Raw genomic sequence first — 22917 nt, forward strand, 5'->3', positions numbered from 1 at the left:
GGGAAGAGTGACATCTGTAATAATCTCAATAATAAAGATAAAAAAACAATAAAAAGAAAAACCTATTTCAGGAGAAATTTTAAATTTTCCTTTTATACTTTGTTTTATATTGTCTTTTCTATTAGAAGCTTTACCATTTTTATAACATGAGAAAAGACAATAAGAGTATTTCAATTTTAGAAAAATAAACAAGTGATTCTTAAGTTCAGGTCTTGTCTACAGAAGCCATAAACAGAAAGGATAAAATTGAATAGAATGAAGTCAGAGGGCTTGGCTATATGTACCAAACCATCTAGTGTTGTCCATGTGACCCCAGAGGAGTCATTCAGCTCCTCAGACACCACATTTCCTTACTTGCAAAAAGAGGATACTGTAACACTACTTACTGAATATGGTCGCTGTAAGAACTAGATGAAAAGCACATGCATTTATGTGCACACATACACATTCATAAGCTGTAAAGTGCCATCTAAGAGTTATTAACAATCACGATTTTAAAATCGAAATGGAAAGATCCTTAAATACTAGTAGATAGTACTCTCACTCATTTCTGTGACATGAATTTATCTGTTCCTATTTTAACTATTTTATAAGCCAAATCTTACTGCAAAGACAAAGTGCACAAGTGTGTGTGTGTGTGTGTATTTCCCAAATGATATCACTAATAGACTAAAAATCATTATTTTTCTTATTTTGCATTTCCTAGGGCTCAACTAAGTTTTAATACTTATGACATTCAACATAGTTCATGAAAATGTGACTCTTTCATATATATATATATATATATATATGCAAATGACTTTAAACTTTACATGACAGCCAATTTTAAATGAGATCCCCATTCAATTCACATTAAAGTGCCTATGAATTGTAATGGGTGCTATTAGTTATGTATCTTAATATTCTAGGAGAACATTTGGAGATTGACTTGTAGAAAAGAAAATCTAGAGACAGAACAACCAATTAGCAGGATGTACCACCATCAAGGTGAGAAAATAATGAAGACATCTGGGGACTGAAAAGAGAAAACAGATTACAGGGACATTTTGGAAGATTGGCTATTATTCCTGTTGATGGCCTACTTGGATGAGGCAAAAGGAAAGGGACAGGAAGGTTCCCAGCATTGGTGCCTATGGGGATGGTTATACTGTTAACTATAGTGGGGAACAAAGGAAGTCCTAACAGTGTTAAAAAGTGGTGGCATCATACATAGCTGGTGGGATGTAAACCTGAACAACCATTCTGAAAGACTTTATTCAATGTCCACCAAAAGGCATTTACAAGAATGTTCATAGCACCATTATTCTCTATAGCCCAAAACTGGGAAAACCAACTGTCTATTAACAGAAACATAGATGTTGAAGTATAGTCATATAATGGAATATTACACGCAATGGAAAAGACTGAACTACTGCTACTCACGACAATATGGATAGCTGAGCACAGGACAGCTGTGGGGGCGGGGGGCCGGGAGAAATTTTTCTCTGCCCTTCCAGGTTCTTTCAACTGGTCTAATAATTAAATCTACATAAGAGAGATCAACAAAGAAAATGACCAAATTTAATTACATACATAGGCATGAAAACCCCACACATGGAAAAGACTGAACTACTGCTACTCACAACAATATGGATAGCTGAGCACAGGACAGCTGTGGGGGCGGGGGGCGGGGAGAAATTTTTCTCTGCCCTTCCAGGTTCTTTCAACTGGTCTAATAATTAAATCTACATAAGAGAGATCAACAAAGAAAATGACCAAATTTAATTACATACATAGGCATGAAAACCCCACACACATGAGAGGTTCAGAGACAAAAGGGGGAACTGAGGTAGTATATATGACATTCTGAGCCAAGGATGATGCAAGGCCCCTTGGGGCTTAGGAGGGGAGGAAGGTCACTCACACGACAATAAGAAGAGCAGATGTTCAATATTTGGAAGTTTGCCCTGCCCTATAGATAGGTCATAAAAAGTTTTTTCTGGTGATGACTCTTATTAGGGGCAAGGCCCCTAATATAAATTCTTTAAGGGAGAAGTAAAAGTGTCTCATGCGCCCAGAGTCCCGATTGCCTTCAGCTCAAAATAATTCACATGTCAAACAGCACATCGTGAGGACCTCTGTTCTGAACCCCTTCACGGCCAACATGAACGCACATACATTCTTTGACATATTCACTCCATTTACATGAAATTCGAAACAGGGAAAACTCATATACAATACAGAGGTCTGATGGGAGGGTTTCTGTCTGGAACGGGGCAGGGGGGAAGCTGCAGGACAGATGGAAATATTCTCTATCTTGATCTGGATAATGGCTACACAGCTGCTGCATATGGGGAAACTCATCAAGCTGTACACTTATGACTTATGCACGTAACTGAAGAGAAGCTATACCTTAATTTAAAATTTTCATAAGTGAAATTTACTTATTACAATGACTGAGGACTGAAGTCCACAGTACAAGTACTAGTAAATGTGTGTTTAACTATGTGTGTGTAATGTATGTAATACGTAGCTTTCCTGAAGAAGTCATTAAATGTTCTGGACATGACTCACATTCTTCAGACGCAGAACTGTGGCTCTGACACAGCATGTCATCCCCTCTCTTCTACTTTCTCTAAAACCCCCAGACAACATCCATCCATCCTGCTTATGTGTTAGCACAACAGGTGTCTATGTAAGAACACTTATTATAATAACAGCTTATTCACTTTTGTCTCCTAAGCACCTTGTACACCGCCCTAGCACAGGGCTGATGTTCCATAAATGTTTATTGCATTCTGTTTGATCGATTCACTATGCCTCCAACAAAATTCCTTTCAAACTTCATGGCTAATGATCAAGTGTCACATCTTTTTTTATAATTATCCAAGTAGGTCCAAACTTATACATGAAATTATTTTTTTCATTAAAAAGCTGACTTAGCCCAGCCGGCGTGGCTCAGTGGTTGAGTGTCAACCTATGAACCAGGGGGTCACGGTTTGATTCCCGGTCAGGGCACATGTCTGGGTTGCGGGCTTGATCCCCAGTGGGGGGCATGTAGGAGGGAGCCGATCAATGATTCTCTCTCATCATTGATGTTTCTATCTCTCTCTTTCTCTCTCTTCCTCTCAGAAATCAGTAAAAAAATATATTCAAGAAAACCACAATTTTAAATGACCCTTCTTAAGCAAATAAACATAGGGAAGACCATGGCTGAAAAGACGCATTTGCCATCCACAGCTCTGAGAAATGTAGCCAAAGAAATCCTGAGACCGCACACCTCCTTTCACCTCTGAACACACGCCAAATGGGGCAGCACCACCAGCAGGCTGTGATCTGAATTTGGAGATAATTAACAAACGAAAATCGTGTTTAAATTGATCACTTAAAGACACAGGTGGTTCACCAGATTTAAAAACAAGACCATGTTGGCTCAACATGCTGGGTTTATTTGTTTTTACTTTTGCCTAATCAGCAATCTACAAATAGCTCTGTGCCAATGTCTGGCTTATTTTAATCATTTTCCCCCTCTATTTACACGTGTGTTACATTTTTTTCCCCACAATGTTCAAATGGTGAAAGTTGTTTTCCTGAGAATATACAGACCCAAGGGCGTACTTCTTTATGCAAGTCCACAGGAATAATTGCACTCGATTAGGATTATTAAGTGAACCTTCTTAACCTGGCCTTCTAATAGCAAATACAAGAGTAATGACATTAATTAGAACCAATACTTTTTGAACACTTACTTTGGCCAAGCACTGATCTAAGCACTTTGAATTAATATACTCATTCAATCCTCCCACAGCCTGTTATCACTATTTAAAAGACAAAATACAGGCACAGAAAAGTCAAGAAAGTAGCTTAAGGTCACACAGCATTAAGTGGCAGAATCTGAATCCTGACTCCAGGTCGTACGCTCTTATACCACTGTAACCACTGGGTATCTCCCATACTTGCCTCTGGATATACTGGTCCCATTTCCCCTAATGTTCTTTCCCTCCTTTGCTGTCTGGCAAATGCCTACTCAACCTCCAAAACTCACCACTGGGAAACCGTCCCTAGTACTCCCAGGAGAATTAGCCATGCCCTTTCTACTTTCCCCCACCACTGTCTTTGTTATATGCTATTTCACTAACAAGTAAATAAATCTCCCCCAACTTGACTATGAGTTCTATGTGGAAAGAATCTGCATTTGATTCATACCTGAATTCTCTATGCTTACTAAGTATCAAAAGAATAAATTAACCTACAAATTTGAGATCTTTCAGGGTTCACTTAATAATATAATATTTATTAAGAGCTCCATTCTAGGTTCTTTGTGTATTTTAACTCCTTGAATGCTTGCCTTTAATCCTACCGAGGAAGGTATTATTATTATTGTCCTCATTCTGCACATGTTATTGAGCCTCACAGTGCCTCAGTTTCCTCATCTATAAAACAGGTCTAAAAAGAATATCTTCCTCATATAGTAAAGGTTTGGAGGGCAAAATAATATACGTGTAATACTTTGAACAGAGGCAGAGAAAGTTAAAAATTCTATTATTGCCCAAGGTCAGAGCTCATAAAAAGCAGAATTTGACCCCAGAATGTCTGGCTCCACACTCACAACCTTCCCAGGACACAGGTTCTGCACTAGACTCTCCAAGGTCCCAATTCTTGCCCATAAAGATGTCATATGGAATCACATTAATAGTAGGAATGATCACCTGAAAGACCCATGAGGGCTTGGTTCGCACTGGACACTCACTGTCTTCCATTAAAAAGGAAGCTCAGTACATATTTGTTGAATGATCAAAAGTCATTTCTATTTAGCTTTGAGATAACTGGGGTTTGTTTTTGTTTTTTACATATAATAGCACCAGGCACTGTTCAAAGTATTACACACATATTATTTTACCTTCGAAACAACTATATGAGGCAGATATTCTTTTTAGCCCTGTTTTATAGATGATGAAATGGAGGCACTATGAGCTCAATAACTTGTCCAAACTCACATTAGAATGTGAAGCCAGGATTCTAAGTCGGGCCCCAAGTCTGACTCTCAAGTCCTGAAGTTTCCTGTGGCTGCTGCACCGAGTAACCACCAAGTGGATGGTTTCATGCAACGTAAATGTATTCTCTCAGTGTCAGAGGCTGGAATTCTGCTGTCAAAGTGCTGGCAGGGCTGGGCTCACTCCAAAGCCACCAGAAGAGGGTTCTTTCTAGCCTTTTCCAGCTTCTAGTAGCCCCAGGCATTCTTTGGTTTATGCGGCATCACTCTACTCTGTCTCCATCTCTTCACATGGCTGTATTCCTTGTGTGTCGTGTACCTCTGTCTTCACATGGCATTCTCCCTGTGTGTCTGTGCCTAAATTTCCCTCTTCTTATAAGGACACCAATCATACTGGATTAAGGGCCCAGCCTACTTTAGTATGACCTCATCTTAACTTGATGACATCTTCAAAGACCCTTTTCCAAATAAAGTCACATTCACAGGTACCAGGGGTTAGGACTGACTGCAGGGACACAGGGAAATGACTCAGTTTCCCTAACCAGTTACCCTCTTGATTGATGAAGATCTGCCAGTTCTCAATCACTCTGAATAAGGGAAAGATTAAAAGTTTGAGATTCAAGGGCATCTTTATATATAAGGTAAAGAGAACGCAATCAAAATGTAAATGTATTTTAAGTAATGAAAAATTTTATCACAAAAAGGTAAGAAGTTTCCTAGAATGGAAAACAGTTAATATGCCAGAAAATGTTTTCAATACTTATAATCTACTTACCTTCCCCCCTCTTAATTTATTATACACCTCCATTTCTTCCATTTAAGGCAACACCTTTGAATTTTGAGTAATGAACAATAATTAAACAATCTACACTAATAAAAGAGAAACATGAAAACTGGTATCACTCTGCTACACCCACCAGCCAATCACAGCGACTATGCAAATTAACCCAACAAAGATGGCGGTTAATTTGCATATGCAGGCACGGAGCGAAGACTGAAGGCTCCGGCCGGAGTAAAGACTGAAGAGGCTTGGATTCTCCGCTGCCTCCGGATCAAAGGCCTGGGTCCCGGGTGTCGGAGGAAAACCGGTGCCGGCAGTCAGGGGAAGGAAGGCCTATTGCGCGAATCTTCATGCAACGGGCTTCTAGCATTCTATAATAGCAAAATAATTTGCTATTTTATTTTTAAAACTTAGAAGAAGTGCCCATTTCTTTTGAAAGTTAATGACTCTTTGGGGTCTACAGTTAACAGTTTAAGATTACATACAATCCCCCTAGCCAGTTTGGCTCAGCGGATAGAGAGTCGGCCTGCAGACTGAAAGGTCCCAGGTTTGATTCCGGTCAAGGGCACATGCCCGGGTTGTGGGCTCGATCCCCAGTGGGGGGCATGCAGGAGGCAGCTGATCAATGATTCTCTCTCATCTTTGATGTTTCCATCTCTCTTTCTCTCTCCCTTCCTCTCCGAAATCAATAAAAATATATTTACATTAAAAAAAAGATTACATACAATCTTCAAATTTTGATTAACTAAAATTAGCCTTCAAGGAAAAATGTAAACAACGTACACAAGTATTCAAGTAAACAAGTATGTTTCAAATTTCCCCCTTTGATAGCTTCCCTATTCTAGTGTCAAACTGTGCTTTGTTCATCTGTTAGTCATGAGAAATATATTCACCATACACTGGCAGCCTGATTTTCTCTGTATGTTAGGGAAGCAACCAGAAATTCCCAGGAAGGCTAAATCAGAATTTAGCCCTTTAAATAGACTTGGGAAAATTCTCCGGCCTGTATCATTGTTAACCACCCCACTATCCAGGAATTATTCTTTGAAATGGGTTTTTTGGATGGCATCACTAAATAAACCAGGGGTCCTCAAACTTTTTAAACAGGGGGCCAGTTCACTGTCCCTCAGACCATTGGAGGGCTGGACTATAGTTTAAAAAAAAAACTATGAACAAATTCCTATGCACACTGCACATATCTTATTTTGAAGTAAAAAAACAAAACGGGAACAAATACAATATTTGTATTTGCATGTAGTTTGAGGACCCCTGAAATAAACGAATAGTTTGCTAACATCATGCGGATGGTGAAAAGGACCACATAAAGTGACCTAACTCATTGTAAATATTAAAATATAACATTTAAGTCAGGATGCACTGCAGGCCAAAGCTACTCACAACAAACATTGTAGAGAAAATATTTCCTAAAAATCAAACTCTTGATCTGACATTTGATCTGCTTTCTTGCATTCCATCAGTTATCCAGACTCAAACAGAAGTGGACGTCTAACAGGTTATTCCAAAGGACAGTTCAATTATTTTGGAAGAAAGAAATGAACCATATTTTTTTTAAAAAATAAAGAAATAAAGTAGCCTCCCTCTAGAGAAAGAGTGTTATTAACATGGAATAACTTAGGAAGTGAAATTCTGTTTTACTAGTACACCACATTAAAATGCAATTTTCAGGCTAATATATGTACAGAACATTTCTAAACGGCCAGTTGCTTACCCCTGGCGGCGGGAGCTTATCCTCTGTAATTATACTGAGCACATTCTCAGGACAGTCTGTGCTTCTGACATGAGCTTTCTCACACTAGTTGGTCCTTAGACACTCTCTACCCTCCTAGGGAAGTCCCGATTTTGCAAGCTAGTAGCTCTTGTGTCTCAGGGAAATATTAATTTAAGAGAATAGGAGGAGCCTGCACTCCCATTTACAGAGTACCTCTCTCAATATCAAGTTCTGTTCTCATAATCTACATTCAGACCAACCCTATCACCTGCTCTAGCTGTATGCCCTTGGACAACCTTGGTGAGTCTCAGCCTCCCCACCTGTATTTGAGAATAATTAATCACAGCGGCTACCTCACAGAGGTGTGGGGCCAAATAATATCCTCCATGTAACACATCTGTCACTGTGACCACTGTCTCACAGTAAGTGCTCAATAAACACTAACCCTTATAATTTATAAAGGATCCTCCCACAGGTGAGGTCACCATGCTGATAGACTAACCCAGGTTCAAAACCACAGTATCGGTCTTCCAAGCCTGTCAAACTATAGTCTGAGGCATCAAACACACTGAGGGACTCTCATCCACATTCTCTGAAGATACTAAAGAGGGGAAAGGTAACAATAAAAATGCAGTTGAACATAAAGCATTAAAAACTTACTACCAATTACAATTGTCTCCCCATCAATCTTCCCCCAAAATTATTTTAAAATATTTTAATTCTAATACCTAAGTTATTGATCAAGGACTATCTTCTATGACACAAAAACAAATGTGAACTTAAACTAGAATGCCTGGTCAATCTACTGACCGTTTCACCACCAGGAAATCAAGAAAGTAAATATCTTGATCACTTTATAGCATGCATTTCCTCCCAACCAGGAAGGTATCCTTCTAGATGTTTTACCGATGGAGAAACTGTGGCACAGGCAGGACACCCACCCCCCTCCACCTGTACCAGGGTAGGGCAGGGCCCGAACTGAAACTCAGCACTGTCTAGATCTAAAACCTACGTTCTCTTTAAAACATGGACAAGGCAAAAGAAAGGTCAGGCCACCTAACTGCTTGGCTTTGAGGGTACAATCAACAGAACAACAGGAAAGGTGACAGTTTTTGAGGACATCCCAATGAAGATTAATTTTTATCAAATTATTTCATCTCCAAAGTAGAAGTCAGTAATAGACATGACCCAAAACATGCGTCATATAGAGCATGCCCAATTCGCAATTTCAAACTTATCTAGGTCAGTGTTAATTTCACACAAAATAAAGCTTTTGGAGAGACAGGAGCTCAGCATCAGGTTCAAGTGAGTGGCACCCATAACTCCCCCAGGTCTTGGGGCCTGTACCCTCCCCACTGGACAGAGCTTCAGTTAGTAGCAGACTACACCAAGGTTAGAACATGCCTTATGTGGCTTCAGTCCAAAGCAAATTAATCCCTCCTTAGGGTTCTAAATGGACAATAAGGCAAATATCCTTGGATCCCAGTCCTTGGGCTGGTGAGGACATGAGACTAGTTCCTTTTTTCTTTTTTTTTTTTTTTTTTTTTTTTTTGAGGATAAACTTTTTTTTATTGTGGTAAAATATACATAACAAAATTTACCATCTTAACCATTTTGAAGTGTACAGTTCTGTGGCATTAAGTTATATTCACATTTTTTGGGGCAACCATCACTACCATTCATCTTCAGAACTTTTTAATCTGACCCTCTGGACCAAGCCTTAAATAATAACTCCCACTACCCCCTCCCCCAGCCCCCGGTAACCACCATTCTACTTTCTGTCTCTATGAATTTGATTATTCTAGGTACCATAAGTACATTACACAATATCTGTCCTTTTGTGACTGGCTTATTTCATTAAGCATAGGCCAGTTCTCTCCCCCCGCCCCCCTTAGTCTCCTTGAATAAACATCCTGAAATGCACATCCTCTAGAGGAAATAAAAATGAACACGTGAGAATTATTTTTTTCCCTATCTACTTACTCATTACTAAAAGGATATAAAAAACACTAAGGATAGCTGAGGAGGAAGGAGAGAGAGAAAAGCCATCATACATAATCCCACCATGGAACCACTGCATCTTCATTTCTATAAATATTTTATAATTACATCACATTGAGTATCTTCCTTCTTTAACGTAACCATCTATCAAAGTGATATTTCTGCAATTATTTCAAAAATTAACTTTCAAGGTCAACACTAAAGAAAAATAAGTGAACTTTCATGAAAACTTGCATCGACCAAGCTCTCCTGTGATTGAAATAATATTGCCTGAAGGTTCACTCTTATATAAGAAAATCATTCTTGGCAGTACCATATTGCTTAATAGTTGGTGCAGGGAGAAGACAACACCTTCACAAATGTTCATACAAAATCACTTAAATGTTAAGTAAAACTGTATATAAACTCCGAATGCAGCCATCCATCCCACTATTATATCTCTCAGTGGAAAATAGCATAACATCTAATAAAAATCCTGTTTTCTTTAGAGGAAATAAAGATAATAAACCACAAGTCAACATTCTCCTCGGTTTTATTTTTTTTATTGGTTTTTCTTGCAATCCACATGTTCTCAGAACTAAAGGGAGAAAAAATAAAATTCCACATCTTATTTTTGTTTCTTATTTCTATTTGTGGCTTGTAAAAATATATGTACATATCTAACAACAGGATGTAGTGCCAGTAAAGGAAAATGATTTAAGCTGAAATAAAACTCAAGCCAGCAGGAGATGACTTTGATCGGGAGACAATTATACATTAGGTTGATGGAATGCAAGACTTCCTTTATTTATTTTAGTAGAAATAATCTCGAGTCCTGGAAAAAAGACATTTTTAGAAAATGACACTGACCCAATTGCTAAGTCTCATGAGGAAGAGCAGTGCGTGTGACTTTGGTTGCACCACTGCTGCTCATACATTTGCTGCTCATACATTTTCTGCTCAAATCACTGGAACCCACTTCACTTACATATTGGAGTTTACCCAGCCCCCCCGTTTTTAGGGTATGAGATGATTGAATTCATAGAGACCCTGTCCACAGCAATGATGTCCAACATACCCACTATTCATACCAAATTTCCTGTCTCATTTAGGGAGAGCAGAGCACCCCAACAAGGGGGACCCAAAAGTACCAATCATTCCAAATTTAGAGTCCAAGTGCACACAACTGCAAGGAGTCCTGGGGATGCCACCCTGAATTCTCCCTAACACCCCAGAACGGGTTCCCTTCCGGGGGGGGCTGTTTCTGAGCTTCTTTTAGTCCTCTTCTCAGTAAAGTCCCCCGGCATCTTTCTGGAGACTGCCCCAAGCATAAAAAAAAATATCAGAAGTGCAGGATAGGGCCTCCTCCCCTATTTTTCGTGAGCTTCCATACTTTTTCTCTTTCCCGGTTTGCTGTGCCAAACTAGAACCATAAAAACTATCAGAGAAAAAAAAAAACCTCTTTGAACAGACAGATCCAGACCATCAGCTCTGTCTTCAGGAAGCACCAAAATTAAATATACCTCAACCAAAAGGAAATCTAAAAGTCATTTTTAAGTTGGGATCAAGATTCCAAAATGTCAGCAAAAATGTCAGACATATTAACCAAGTCTGAGCCCAAGTTTATTTTCTCATACCTAACGCTCACCCTTCGCAACTCTAATAGGTCAGTCCTCTCTCCCTATTGCTACTTGGGGACAGCTGACATCCAAGGCTATGTCTAAATACCAAAAAGAAGATAGGATGAAGCCATAATTTGAACAATTCAAGTCAAAAACCACTCTTCATCAAATTAACTGCAACAAAGCATGTACAAAACTGGCTGGAGTGCCATGTGGCATTGCAGCCAGCTCTTTCCTGATGCAGCAAATGAGCAATAATCTCCCGGACTATACATACCATTGACCTCTGGATCCAAGTCAGTGGGACAGACCAACTGGACACAAGGCACAAGGAAAACCAACATGAGGCCGGTCCAGTGTGGCTCAGTGGTTGAGCTTTTACCTATGAACCAGGAGGTCATGGTTCGATTCCCAGTCAGGGCACATGCTTGGGTTGGGAGCTCAATCCCCAGTTGGGGTATGTGCAGGAGGCAGCCGATCAATGATTCTTTCTCATCATAGATGTTTCTCTCTCTCTCTCTCTCTTTTTCTTTTCCTCTCTGAAATCAATAAAAATATATATTTTTTAAAACCAACTTGAGAAATCCTGTCTCTGGCGAAGGTACTGCAGTCTTCTACAATGTTCACAAAGCCACTGAAGAAGGGCGGGAGGAGAGAGAAGTCTCCATCGCTTGAAGTACCTTTACAGCTGTACCTTTAGAGCTGGTTGTCCAAGGTGCACACCAGGAAACACTAGCTCTGGGGAAACTACAAAATGGGCCCATGGGCAAACGCAAAACTAAACGAAGTTAATTTCCTTTCAGCAGGCTTTTCTGGAATATGTTAATGGGAAGAGAAGATGAATTTGACGGCAGAAGCCTTTATTCACAATACATTTCCAATCACGTGGGTTCCGGTGGACACACTTCGGGAAGCACTGCTTTAGAGGCCTTGGAAACGGGTTAGAGCTGAGACCTGGATATAAACAGGCACAATATTAAGGTGACACCAATCCAGTGTCTGCAGGGACAGCAGGGCTCCTTGAAGAGATGTTTTAAAATGAGGCCCTCTGGCCCTGGCCGGGTAGCTCAGGTGGTTGGGTGTCATCCTGAGATTGTGGGTTCGATCCCCAGTCATGGATTATACCAGAATCAACCAATGAATGCATAAATCAGTAGAACAACATATCGATGTCTCTCTCTCCTCTCTCTTTCTCTCTCTTTAAAAATCAATAAATTAAATATATATATATATTTCTATATTTAAAAAAACGCTCTATACCAGCGGTCGCCAATCAGTGGTCTGTGGACCACTGGTGGTCCGTGAGGCCCGAAAGGTTGGTGACCGCTGCTCTATACCATTCACTTGGCCTGAAATTACGCCTCTCCATGTCATGATCTTGACATGAACATGACTATGCCACCCAGGACACAGATGAATAGCTAACCACTCAGACCACTTGATCTAAAGGAGCCCACTAGGTATTGTGTATCACACCACCCATCTCTATTTTCCTCATAGCACCTTCCACAAAGACAGCAGAGCGTGTTTAACTCATTGCCATGTCCCTAGGGCCTACTGGCACATAGTAGGTGTTCAAATAACATATGCAGAATGAATAAGTAAATGAAATAGTCTAGCTATACCTCCCTCTGGCTTGGAGAAATGATTACTTATACATCTGGTTATATTTCATTTCAGTTCAATATGATTTATCATTTCAAATAAAGAGACCATGCTTATGATATGGTTGCTAAATTAAATGACATCTGCATTTCTTTTGGACACATATTTTCAGACTGAGCCACTACAAAATTTAAAAACCATATATTTTTGAGCCATTCCAGAAACAAAGTGAGCTCCTCCCCTAGACCTTTTTGGAATTTGGACATAAAAACCACAATGTTAACTGACTCTTAGGTTAACCAAACTCATACTGACCTCATTAAAATCCTGCTCTCAGACTACATCATCATAACTGGGGATGACCGCTCAGGAAAACTAGCCGCTGAAAATGTCCTGGGGCATATTTATTAAAGCCTCTGATGACAAAATTCTTTTTCATTCAAATATCCATTCTTTGACAAATATTTATTGAGCACTCAGGCCTTCTTAAGCACTGGAAACACAAAGATGAAGAAGCAACAGGGCATCCCTGCGGCAGCTTACAGACTAGAAAAGAGCCAGCAAAGGAATGCCGTGTTACACAAGTGGGTGTGAGGGGCTCACCGTGGGAGCAAGGAGAACCAGTCGCCCTCTGCAGTGCCCCAGTGGTCTTCCAGGTGTGGTCTCAGCAGCATCGCCTGGGAAATTATTAGAAGTGCTCACCTTCATCTGGCCACCCCTGTTTACCTATGGAACCAGAAACGCTGAAGGTGGGGCCAGCCATGTGTGTTTTAATAAGCCCTCAAGTCATTCTGACACATACTGAGTGGATGATGAGTAAGCTACTTTCTGAAGGAGGAACAAAAGTCAAGCAGGTAAAGAGCAGACAGAAAGGGTGGTTGCAGGCAGAACAGAGGATCAACGCCTAAAGGCCAGAGAAAACCCCGCATGTTGTAAGAACAGCGTGACTCAAGCTGAGCTCCTGGGATAGAGAACACAGCAGGTCATGAAGGGTGTCAGGTGTGGCACCAAGGAGCTGGGACTTCACCCCGAGGAGAGCAAGGAACCCCCGAAGGATTGGGATGGACATCCAAGACCTGCAGACGTTTTCACCTTAGAAAACAAACAGAGAGAGGCCACAGAGAAGGCAGCTGCAGACTCTAAGGTGAGAGCCAATAGTGGTCAGAGGAAAGTAGAGGCACACCATCAGAAACAGCAGGGCTCCAAGAAGGAGCTGAGAGTCAGGGGTGCCTCACACAGAGATGGGGCGCCAGGCACACTGTGGGTGGATGGAGCATCCCTTTCCCTGTGAAGCCTTCCCTGGCACACCCTCCACACCCAACCAGGGCAACTGCGGGTCAGGGAAGCATTGAGTGCTTCTCCTGGAAGCACACATCCATCCCATGTTATCGTAGTTGGTTCTTTGGCTGTCAGTCCTTCCCTATAGGCTGACAGCTTCCCGCAGGCAGAGGCAGGGGCCATCCTGTTCAGTTTCCATCCTGGTCAGTATCCACATGCAGCATTTGGAAGAGCGCCCACCCAGCACTTAGAAAGCCAAACTGAATGAATGGAGCTGGACAAGCCAGGAGGCCACAGAGAGGCCACTGCTCTCATTCCAGGGGGAGATGACCGTGTCATGGGGAAGGACTTACAAAGCTATAACAACGACACTTCTTTATTTTTCTCTAGTCTGTTGCTACCATTCAAACCACTGAAGGAAAAGCTTTTCAAGTCAATTATGTTATGAAAATTCAACAGTAAACCTGACAGGTTGGGTGAAGTCCACAAACACATCTTCCTGTGGCAAGTCAGAAAGGACCATGGTTTGAAGTGCTTCTGCAAGTGAAGTAAGACACAGGTCTAGGCCCAGAGAAGCTGCCACCTATCCGAGATAGTAAATTTGCTTTCTTTCGTTTTCAGAACAATCTGCAAAGCCTCGCAGTAGAGGATGGAGACATTTCATATCCCGCTGAGAGAGTCTACGCCTTTGCTTTGATTTTTAGAAATGATTTCAAGCAGGCAGATACTGTTGTGACCCAATTACAGGGTATTTTGGAAGCAGCAGGCACCTAACTTGGGGGTGGAGCTGGTGGGCGTAGCAGGAAGAGTTTCTAAGCAGGCACTACCACCTGCCTCTCAATCCTGCACAGAATTTTATAGAGAAAGGAGCTGTGACAATCAGGAAGTAATGCAACATCTCCCTGACCTGCTTCCTGTTTTCTCACTATTCCCAAAATAGACAAAGCTAAGGAAAATCATAAATACATTTCTTAGCCCTTTGAGGGGAGGTTCATCAAGGGCACAGATTTGGGTCCCTGAGTGCGGGGTGAGGAGGGGGAAGAGGCAAAGTTACCCAAAGTCCTAGAATCAAGAGGTGAAAACAGTGGAAAATAAAACCCCTGGACAAAAAGGAACCAGAGAAACAAAAACTGGCCAATTTTTACACCAAAGCTTACTGGCAGGTGGTGCCACAAGCTCAACTATCCTGGAGTCTCCAAACTCAAGCTCTTTAGGAGTCAAAGGTTAAAGTTTTTTCTTAAAGCTAAAAATAAAGCTTAGGGCCTTACTTCATGCCAAGTATTGTGTATGTATCATATATTAACTCAAGAATTCCTCCTATCCACATTATATAGGAACCATTAGTACTCCTACTTACGGCTGAGGAAACTGAGGCACTGTGAATTCTGTTGTCTAAGTATACTTCCATTGTCCTAACTCAGGAAATTCTAATTCTAATAACTCGTGGTTATTCAACTGCAGAGCAGTATTGGAACCCTAAGAGCCTGGCTCTTAACTGCCAGATCCCTACTTCCTCCGTCCACATGGGGCTGTCCTCTGCATGCACTGTTAGGACGCGGAGCAGCATCCTTGGCCTCTACTCACTATATGACAGCAGTACTCATTCCATAGTCAAAAATGACTCGTCCCAGGACAATCAAAAATGTCACCAGATATTGCCACATGTTCCCTGGAGGGCAAAACTGCCCCCTTTGAGGATCACTGTTATAGAGATTTGACAGGCCCCTTATAGAAAGGGTGGCAAGTGCTGGGTAGAAGAAACAGGCTACAACAGTTCTACTGAGTGAAAAAAAAAAGTGGAAAAGAAGACAGCTGGAGGTTTTTCTCTAGTGGGGGTTTATACTAGAAGTCCCTTGCCACGGCTCCTACCCCGAGAGGCCTCCCTACTCCAGCAGAGTGGGCAGCCTCCTCCTCTCCATTCCCTAGAACAGCCCTGGGCAAACTACGGCCCGCGGGCCAAATCCGGCCCGTTTGAAGTGAATAAAACTAAAAAAAAAAAAAAAGACCATACCCTTTTATGTAATGATGTTTACTTTGAATTTATATTAGTTCACACAAACACTCCATCCATGCTTTTGTTCCGGCCCTCCGGTCCAGTTTAAGAACCCATTGTGGCCCTCGAGTCAAAAAGTTTGCCCACCCCTGCCCTAGAACCTCACGCACACACCGTCTCTCTGAGGCCTAGACCTGTGCAGCATCTTACAGCCTGCGCTCTGCTGCATTCCTCCCCATCTTCCTGAACTTCACACAGTGCCTGGCACAAAGCTTGTGCTCCATCAACATTTGCTAAACAAAGGCATGAACAGATGAAGCTGCGGTTTCTGGGTGTCACTAAATGAAGGTATCTCTGTCTTCACTAGGGATCTGGGAAAGGCACAAGGAAATAAAACTTGGTTCTTGAGGAGAAGAAGAGGTTCTGGTCAGATCATGAGAAGAATCTGAGGTTGAATCAGTGCTTGTGAAGCACCTATACCCCCAAGTTCACTAGGAGCCCGGACCATGCCTATTATATTAAACATTTAGTTGTAGCCGTTCACTGAGGAACAAATCGACTCTAGAAACCTAACTCATGCTACGGAAATTCTAATTCGTTCACTTCCACTGACACGCAGTGCTGCCCTGCGAATTGGGACGCTCAGCGTGGCAGGTCCACTGCCTGTCTTGCCCGGGACAAAAGTCTACTTGGGAAACCAAATGAAGGTCGGAAGGTAAGTACAGAGCCAGCACCCAGGAGCACGTCAGATGCTCCCAAGGGAGGCCCCATCACCTGGTGCGCAGGTCCTCTCTCCAGACCCACCCCTCCAGCAGCCAGAAGCCTCAAGTCAGCCAAGGGGCTGACATCATCACCTGTCTTCTTCCAGTCACCAGATGTTTCTGTCATCTCAACATTGCCTCACAATTGGTACCTGACAGCAAATCAGAAACATTCTAGCCTGGAATCTGCCCAGAGAGATTCAACACAGCGACCCCAAGTTCCACATCTATTCAGTAGTTATTTTTGGGTTTCCCTACTACCCGATTTGTGCTCAGATGAAAAAAATACACAATGGGGCCATAATTTGGAGGAAATAGTTCCACCCTAAATATGAAGATTTAGATGGACATCCATTATGAAAATGGTGAATTTAGGAAGGTTTCATGGTGAGCCGAAAAGAAGAACACAGGCTTTGTTAGGCCTGGGCAAGTCCTTTACCTTTTCAGGGCCAAGGCTTCCTCACCTATAGAAGAGGAAAAGAAGGAGGTAGCCCAAAAAACTAAATGAAATGTTTCCTGTATAGCACCAGGCACATATGTAACCCTCAGTTCATCAATAAATGTTACTGCTTCATCCTGTCAGTCCCTCAGCAATCCATACACTCTTCTGATTGACCACAATTCCAGGTAAAGTATCACCATTCACGTTCACTGTCTAGTCTTTAGTAAAACAACAACAACAACCTCAGTTTCCTGATCTCTAAAATAGGAACAGTAGCTCAATGTTTTGTAAGAATTAAAATGGGTATCAACCATAAAGCTCTTAGTACAAAATAGGAGTTCCACAATAATAATAATAATAATAATAATAATAATATATTATTATGACCAGTGAGACCCAGGTATCACTAAGCACAGATTCTTTTTTTTAAATCCTCACCTGAAGATATGTTTTTTATTGATTTTAGAGAGAGGAAGGGAGAAACACCAAACATTTGCTTCCCACATGTGCCCCCCTGGGGATTGAACCCGAACTTGGATATGTGCCTTGACCGGGAATTGAACCCATGACCCTTCAGTGCACAGGATGACGCTCCAACCAGCTAAGCCACACTGGCCAGGGCACTAAGCACAGAGTTCTTAAATATTATCAGCAATACATTATTTTCTGAAGCTACTATTTAAAACTTAGAAATAATTTAAGTTTTGCAATTCCATGAGCAAATTATTCTCAAATTTCCTCTAGAGATTCATTAAAGCTTGCCCTGGAGGTCCAAACCAAGCTGCGTATTACGCAACTCATGGTTCTATGGCTTTGATTCCATCAGCATTTCCTAGAATCACCAACCCCCAGTTGCTAAAGCGTGCTGTTTTGGCAGAAAGAGGCCTGCATGCAAAGAAATAAACATCAAGATCCATCATTGTGAGGCCTGCTAAAATTCACATTTCAGTCACCAGTCCCTTCTGCTCTCTCAGACCCTCATGTTTCATCTTGGCACTTTCCTTGTCATTCTTAGGCTATAATTCAAAAATAGTACGCTGGTTCCCAGAGCACTTTCAAAATTAGTTTCTTCTCAATTCCTAGGATCTTGGGTCTGGACCAGTGACTACATTCCTGGAAGGCCCAGAGGCCCCATCAAGCCCACCCACAAGTTCCAGTTTGACCTGGCCTCCACTACTCAACTTGATCCTGAGGGCAGGACTGTCTACATCTCAGGCCTGGATTCCCAGACTTATCAATTTCATGGACCATTAAACTGCCAAGTAAAAAAATTCCCATCAATTCATAAAAAAAAAAAAAACACATCTTACCCCCAAATCTGAAGAGTATAATCTCAGAGACAAGGACATATTTTCTCATTTGAATACAATGAAATAGTCACTGCATCATCATCTGTATCATTTTGATAAGGACAGCTAAAACTCACCAACAGACAATGACAGTGGGCCTAGCATTGTGGTTTGCATAGAGTAGACACTCAGTTATTTTAAATTGAATAGAACCTAAGCTCTGATTCAATGAGCAGCGGGTTTGTAAATGCTGCATCCCACACCACCAGCAACACCATCCTTTCCTTCTTCATCAAGGGCATTTCCCTTCTCTCTGGAGCTCTGCAAGATCTCCCCAACCAAACCCTCCTAAGTGCACACTTCCAGCTCAGTTCCAAAATTGCATGCTTTTCCGTCAACTTTATAGGGAAGAACAAAATCACTCTTCCTCTCACTCTGAGCATTCCCAAAGCATACTTCCCATTAGAGATGCATTTCAAAAACCTCAGCTATTACCTAGCAGACCAAACTTTGCGAGATTTCTGTAGGAGGCAAAGGACAGAATGATTCACTTTATTTATAACCACTATCAAATCTTTAATACATACAGAAAAACTTTAATCATAATTCCATACCATTCATTTTTTTCATGCTCTCTTCCCCTTTGTCCATACAAAACGGTATGTTTTATATATCAATAAATTATACATTGGGACCTGTCTCCTGATGATGAAAGCAATGCCTGTCCTAGCATTGGTTGAATGCTTAGAAGACTGGGTAAGATTCACATATGATGGGAATAAGATTATGTAGAAAGGGAGTGTCTCTGTAACTCTACACCCTCTCATACTGATTTAGACTTCTTACTTTTTGCCAAGTGGTGATGATCTGACTGTCTGCCCTCCCTGTCCTTCCTCTCTTCCAGCTCTCATCTAGTGCCTAGAGTGACTGCTCTGCTCCTAGCGGGGCCCAGTAAACTCTGGAGCCTGGTTATGATCAGAAGCTCCAGGCACACTGTCCATTTATTATCAACTAGAGGCCTGGTGCACAAAATTCATGCATGGGGGGGGGTGTCTCTCAGCCTGGCCTGCACCCTCTCCAATCTGGGACTCTTTGGGGGATGTCCGACTCACAATCCGGGACTGCTAGCTCCTAACCACTCGCCTGCCTGATTGCCCCTAACCATTTCTGTCTGTCAGCCTGATCGCCCCCTAACCACTCCCCTGCCAGCCCGATCGTCCCCAACTGCCCTCCCCTGCCGGCCATCTTGTGGCGGCCATCTTGTGATGATGTTGCGCATGACGCCACCTAGGCTTTTATTATATAGGATTACTCAAATGCGGATGATGACTCTGGCTTCTCCTCACCTCCCTCACTTAAAGGTTAATGAGGCTGAGTTTTGTGAGCACCTTGAAAGCAAAGGGCACTAAAAACACCAAATGGGAGTGGTTTTCTTCGCTCTCTGCCCCATCATCATAGCTTGCCAAATAAAATAATTTTAAAAAAAGTTCATGATCTTGCCAACAATGTGTGGGCACATTTCTACAGCCATCGCTCCTGCTACTGCAGCAGCTGACCACGGACACCTACCCAACCCAGTGATGGTGTTAACACGAAATGATCACTGGAAGACAGAGACCAAGGGCTGCATTTCTGATCGAGGGCAGGGACATGGGAAAGGCTGGCCAAAATGTCAGGTGGGTGGGCCCTGGCCACCAAGGCACAGGACACCCTCCTCTGCAGCCACCACGGAGGCTTCTTTCTCAGAATGCCCAAGAGCTGCATCTCCCCTCAGAAGATTCTATGAAAGTTTTAAATACCCAATGTGCTTTACCCAAATCTAATCATTATTTTATTTCCTACCTAGTCTTGGTAGAGGCACAAAGAGTTAATGTTAGGACAATCATTCTTTAACAAATAAAAACTAAAAGAGATTTAAGAAGGGCATTCGACAAAGCCGGACTGGCCAGACTTAGTGAAACACAAAATCAGCTTTGTCTAATACTTTAAATGAAGTCCCCTCTCCTCAAATGGCTGCATCGCAGAGCCTCGGACTGCGACAAGAAGAACCCAACAGACACCCAGAGGGTGCATTCTATGGCAACTCCCACATTTTACAGATGCGAAAAACAGAGGCCCAGAGAAGTGTACTGACTTCCCCAAGGTCACATTTGACATTGATGTTAAAGATAATGACACATTAGATCAGCGGTCGCCAACCGGTGGTCCATCAGGTCTGAAAGGTTGGCGACAGCTGGTTTAAGGAAACCTTAAGGTCACATTTGACATTGATGTCAAAGATACTGACACATTAGATCAGCCGTCGCCAACCGGTGGTCCATCAGGTCCGAAAGGTTGGCGACTGCTGCATTAGGTAATAGATGTAAGGAGCTTAATACATTGTTTGCGGGTAGTTGTTATCGCGCGCTAACAGGTGGCTCTACTTCTTACAGTCAACGTAAAACGTATAAATACGTTTCCCGCATACAATGTGTTTTAATCATTAGGTAATAGATGTAAGAAGCTTAATAACAGACTTGACACATAGTAAGCATTGAACAAATGCTTGTTTCCTTCACCCAGGGTGGGAAACATTAGTATCACCCACATAAGTAGAAATTACCTTCTTACTTTACTTTCCTAAAAGTCTGTCCTCCACTCCAGGAAAATGTAAGGTACTATATCATCATGGTATTGCATTTTATTTTAAAAGTGTAACTGAAAAGGGCAGAGAGAGACAACACTGCATTTTTCTTAAAAGACAAATTTAGATGTCCTGAATTCAGGGAAAACAACATGACACTATTCTAATGTTATGGCAAGGTTTTCAGTATTAATTCCTGCTGTAATGGGGGAGGGGGGAATTTAATGTTTATTACTTATCTGGTAGCAGGAAAAGAAAACAGTCATCACAAGTTTAAGCATGACATAAAAAGAGTAACAGTTTTAAAATATTTTATCTTTGTACATGTAGATTCTTGCCCTGTCTAGCGGTCTTTTCCTAAATAACTTTGTAGTCAGTACTCACATTACTCGAGTTAAATGTAAAACGCCAGTCTTTTACACTTGAGCTTATAGAGCTTTTCCACTATATAAAAGCTTCAGAAAGCAGGACTGTGCTGGCTCCACGGAGGCACATTACTTAGTTAAAAGTATACTTGGGAAGAGAATAGCATAAAACATAAACACCTTCCCTGGAAAAGAATCTCAACTTCAGAGTCCTCTCTCAGAGGTTCTGAGCAAACACCTAGGGACATCCAGGTTTTGAAGACCCTGAGCGATTTTTCCAGCCGATGAGTAAAGGACAGAATAGAAGGCGCGCATCTGCTTCCCCCTGGTGCTCTGACTACCAGCCCACTGTACTCTACCGCCCCCTGTGCTCTCCCAGCATTTCCCCCCGCGTGGAGGTTCCTCGTTCTTTTGACAAATGTCATCCTTTCAAAACACTACCATTTCTAGGATTCTGCAAGTTATGATAAACGAGTGTTGAGCAAATATTGCTTTCAAGCTACAAGCTGAAAATACAACAAAGCTGCTACCTACGTGCGTAAGGAAATCCCCTCGCAAGGATTACCTGCTGTTCCTGAAAGGCCAGCTACATGGACTCAGATCCTCTTAATTATCATGGGCCTTTGAGGACAAGATTTGAAATATAAATCATGGCAAGGGCAACAAAAATCAATCAATCAAAGATTTAATAGACCCAAATCCAGAACAACAGATCAAGATGCCACTGTTTGCTTTTGTAAATGAAATCAATGAAATCTTAAAACAAGTGACAGACCAATGCCAACCTCACAAAGTTTCTTCATTTCCTGAACACCGCTGCTGGCATCATCTTATAATCATCCTTTAGGTATTTCACCTCAGTCATCAGGCACAATGTAAAGCCTGTGACTGAGGGACTTCTTAAACAAAACTGTGCCCTCCCAGAGCCCAGGCTGACCTCTCAATCTTGGCTCTCCCCAACCACTCATTCCACCCAAAAACCTTTGTGACAGTCGTGTCTCCAAACTGCACAGAACTTGACTACAAAACGGCCACAACTCGAAATCTGAATTCTCCAATTTCTTTTTCAAGTCCAATGCTCCCTCGGCCCGTCGCCCCTGACTTCTCCGCCCTCTCTCTGCACCAGATCCTTTCATTGTTTCCATGGGACTCCGCACCTCTGCCTCCGTCCAGCAAGGTTTTCATCACACAAATGTCAATTCCAGCGTTCAACCCTCCACTGCGCCCCGCGAGCAGCAGAGGGGCTTTCTGGACCCAATGGCCAGCTTTCCTGGTTCGATCCCCTTCGCACAGCCATTTTCTAGTGAAAACGCTCTCTGCCTCCGAGGGGAAAAATGAACTTTTTTCCCTTTTGGTCTCTAGCCCCCCAAGAAGCCAGCCCCTTCCCCAACTCCCCGGCAGGAGCGCGATGCCGCCCCGGGAGGGAGAGCCCAGCCGCGCACTGGAGGCCGGTGCCAGGGCTAGGGGGTGTGCGCTC

Source organism: Myotis brandtii, unplaced genomic scaffold, assembly GCF_000412655.1.
Source record: "Myotis brandtii unplaced genomic scaffold, ASM41265v1 scaffold520, whole genome shotgun sequence".
Taxonomy (NCBI): Eukaryota; Metazoa; Chordata; class Mammalia; order Chiroptera; family Vespertilionidae; genus Myotis; species Myotis brandtii.